The sequence below is a fragment of the Garra rufa genome, chromosome 19 (genome assembly GCF_049309525.1).
Source record: "Garra rufa chromosome 19, GarRuf1.0, whole genome shotgun sequence".
Lineage (NCBI taxonomy): Eukaryota > Metazoa > Chordata > Actinopteri > Cypriniformes > Cyprinidae > Garra > Garra rufa.
In genome coordinates this window covers 38,561,899-38,566,493 of record NC_133379.1, presented here as the reverse complement: position 1 = coordinate 38,566,493, position 4,595 = coordinate 38,561,899, and positions in this window count along the sequence as shown.

Here is a 4,595-nt window from a genome sequence, read left to right as displayed (position 1 = left end):
ACCGTAAAATCTCAGAAACATTCTTCAGAGCTTCATTCCTCACCTGTTGGCCAGACGGTCACGCACATATGACATATTTTCTCTACCCTGATGACAATTATATATTATATTAAATATTGCAATTTTTACACTTGAAATCTTGTAATTCCGAGTTTTTTAAAGTTTATATCTCACAGTTTTGCCAAGATGACAAGATCATCATCATAACAATAAAGCAAATTAGCATATTACAAGTATTTCTGAAAGATCATATGACACTTAACACTGGAGTAATGATGCTGAAAATGTAGTTTTGATCACAGTAAAAAATTACATTTTAAAATATATACAAATAGAAAGCAGTTATATAAAATAGTAAAAATATTTTACAATTTTGCTGTACATTGGATCAAATAAATGCAGGCTTGGTGAGCAGAAGAGACTTCTTTAAAAACTGCACGCAATGTGACCCACAATTGGTTTTGGACGATTGAAAATGGATAAAATTTGCACATAGAGCGATATTGAGATCCCATTATCTCTGGGATTTAACCATATAGCACCGTAAAAATGAAGATAACAAAAGAAAAGTTTGTTAAGAACCAATATCTGAAAGGAAATTAAGATATCTTTAACTCTTCTTGAGTTACAGGAACACAGACTTTGAAAAAAAGGCTATTTTTGGAACTCAGACTATGTTTAATGCAATTATTTTGAGAGAGTGATTTTTTTTTAACATTATTTGTTTTTCAGGCATTTATTTTTAATAAAACATATCATCTATATGCAAAGCGACCCACATTTGGTTTTCGACGATTGAAAATGTATACAAATTCAACAATTTGCACATAGAGCGATATTGAGATCCCATTATCTCTGGGATTTAACCATATAGCACTGTAAAAATGAACATAACAAAAGAAAAGTTTGTTAAGAACCAATACCTAAAAGGACATTAAGATAAGTTTAACTCTTCTTGAGTTACAGGAACACAGATTTAGCAAAAAAAAAAAGCTATTTTTGGAACTCATGCAATGCAGTTATTTTGAGAGAGTGGACATTTTGAACATTATTTGTTCTTCAGACATTTATTTAAAAATAAAAACATATCAGCACTATGCAAAGCGACCCACATTTGGTTTTGGACGAATGAAAATATATAAAAATTCAACAATTTGCAGAGGGAGCGATATTGAGATCCCGTTATCTCTGGGTTTTAACCATATAGCACTGTAAAAATGAAGATAACAAAAGAAAAGTTTGTTAAGAACCAATATCTAAAAGGAAATTAAGATATCTTTAACTCTTCTTGAGTTACAGGAACACAGACTTTGAAAAAAGGCTATTTTTGGAACTCATGCAATGCAATTATTTTGAGAGAGTGAACATTATTTGTTCTTCAGACATTTATTTTAAAATAAAAACATATCATCTGTATGCAAAGCGACCCACATTTGGTTTTCGACCATTGAAAATAGATAATGAACCCTATATGATTTTAGAAATGCTCTTTCCAAAAACATTAGACTTGTAGTATACACTAAAATTTATGTTTAAATATTATTTTTAAGTGATTAAAGTACATTTTTTATTAATTAGTACAATTATTAGTACAATTAATTATTATTAGTAATAAGTTTCTATCAAAATCAACTTTATTTCATTTAAAATTAACTATTATTTAAACCTACAATTACTGTATAATTATCTTCGTCCTGCCCGCTTTAATCACACATCTTCCTAATTATCTAGAAGGCCATTTCAATAAACACAAGCCCTTTATATTTCGCTAAACCCGCGCTGTGGTGCTGCGCAGGCGCAATGGACCCGCCTCCATCCTTACGTCACCGCAGCGCGACTCGGCGGCAGGCGTGTTTTCGGGGGAGAACAGAGTCGAGCGCAAGCTAAAGAGAAACAGACCATGTAAAACACACTTTTGAGTGGACGTAAAGTATTTACAACCGTGTCAGTGTGGGAATGAGATGAAACAGATCTGACAGACTCGGGGTTTCCTCCGTTGGAACTTTGTGGGTAACTCGTTTTTTTTTTTTTTGCTTTTGAATGCATTCAACGTGTTTACGTTTGACTTTTGTAGTGTGCATGCGAAGTTCACGCTTCCTTCTGCAGGGACCTTAGTGTTTATAGCATTCTGAGGCCTTAAGTTCAAACGTAAATACTCTGAGGTAATGTGACGTCTTTTTGTTTTGCAGTGAAAGCTTAGCAGGACTCTGAGGTACTTCAGTTTATGCTTTCTTGAGGGTGTGGATAATGGAAGCATTGTGTGAATCAGATGAGTTTTTTTTATTGTTATGCTTGGTCAGTGAGTGCATGTTGGTTCTCAGATTTTGACTTTGTGGTGGCTGTAAGTTAGTTTGTGAAGAAGTGTAATTCAGAGCAGGAAACACCCACTGTGGACTTTAAGTTTCGTTTCCTTTCTTCTGTTTGTGTAGTTAAAATGAGGCAACCAAAGGGCATCAAATGCAGTCAATCTCAATATCGCTCCATGTGCAAATTGATTTTTATTTTATTTTTTATCCATTTTCAATCGCCCAAAACCAAATGTGGGTTGCTTTGCATACAGCTGATATGTTTATTAAAAATAAATGCCTGAAGAACAAATAATGTTAAAAAAAATTACTCTCTCAAAATAATTGCACTAAACATACTTGTCTGACTTCCAAAAATAGCCTTTTTTCAAAGTCTGTGTTCCTGTAACTCAAGAAGAGTTAAAGATATCTTAATGTCCTTTTAGATATTGGTTCTTAACTTTTCTTTTGTTATCTTCATTTTTACGGTGCAATATGGTTAAATCCCAGAGATAATGGGATCTCAATATCGCTCCATGTGCAAATTGTAGATATTTTATTTTTTTATTCATTTTCAATCGTCCAAAACCAAATGCATCTCTTGCAGTGTCTGTCTAACATGTACCTACAGCTGAACATGATAATTTACACTCCCTTGTTATACTGTGTGCATAATATAATCTTTGTACAAACATACAGTGGAATGGAGGCTGCAGAACAGGGACTAGTCTTGACCTTGCTTTGTATAGCCTACTTATTAGACAGATTTCCACTGTGTCTTATCTTCTGGCTGTTTGGTCTGTTCACATTTGACCCATATCATTGTTTGGAATATGGTATCCCATACTGCAGTCCACATGCATTGTGTGAACACACACCTGGAGCAATGGGCAGCTATTTGTTGTGCGACTGTGAAGCAGTTTGGGGTTCGGTGCCTGTGGCTTAGTTATTTTCTTAATTTTGATGGCATCTATTGGATTATATGGGCCATTCTACAGAATTGGTGCAAACTACAGTCCTACAACCAAAAAACACATTTGAAAAGCATTTAAGTATTCAAATCTTAGATGTTTACTAAGATCCTTATATCTATTGAAACCCACAATAATAATTATATATAAGTAATATCTGTGTGTAACTTCAAAGAATGTAACCACTGAACACCATTTTTCTAGAATGAAATTTTTAGTTCATTTTCGTAGTGTTTTGGTGGATTCGAATTCTGTAATGTGATGTGGTCACTAGCAAAACCTTACTGTCGATACAGAAAATGTGCTGCCACATCTGAGACATGGGATGTTTTGTCCAAAATAAAGTATACCGAATTATCAACGATGGTGTTATGATGGTGTTTGGTTCAATGTAGAGGTCGACCGATATATCGTCTGGCCGATATATCGGGGCGATATTTGACTTTTTTATTTTTTATATATATATATATCGGCATCAGCCGATATCCATGTTTAGTAGCGCCGATTTAAAGTCAGGCACGTCTGCGGGCAGACCCGTGTTATTGGTGCGGTAAAACGCGCTGCTGTGAAGGACCCCAAGCCAAAACTTTTGTAAGATTCAATAACATTTCTGAGAGATCAAGGTAGGGATTAAATTCTGATATTTCAAAGTCCCTAGTAATAGTAACTAGTAATATATGTACTATATATTACTAGTAAACTATGAAGTTTTGCTTTCACTTAGTGAACGAAAGCATAGAACCGTCGGTAACTGGCATAATGCTACAGCTGGTTAAAGGTTTGCTTACTTGCAGTTAAGTTTAAAGACTGTAGTCTAAAACGATCAGCAACTTGTTTGCTAACATATTAGCCCCAGTGTTATAAGTTCTGTTTTATTTTTCCTGTATTGGAGTCAGAATTTCACTCTGTGTGGGGTGGAGAAGGTGGCGGCTCTGGCAAACAATGCAGCGTTGTGATTGCTCCGCCTCCTCGGAGACAGTGATGCACGGATGGAGGTTATATCCGCAGGTCGGGTAATAAAAAAAAATGCATTCTAATTACTTGTGGGTGGGTCGAGCGTGGATGAGATAAATCAACAATGATGTAAACATTAACTACATTTTCTAAAATCTGAACCCGAGTTGTGTGGTCAGGACCGTGGCGCCAGCTTCCTTTTAAATATATTTTGATGATTGCACCTGACCGCGCCGTCCTCTCCGTCACCTCAGATACTGCTGAGTTTATAACTATGGTCACGTTCAGATGCCAGTAAACGTTATTTTTTTTTTTTAGCACGGATTTGGCTTAAGAGCACGAGTGATTAAGCATATATATATATATATATATATATATACTGTAA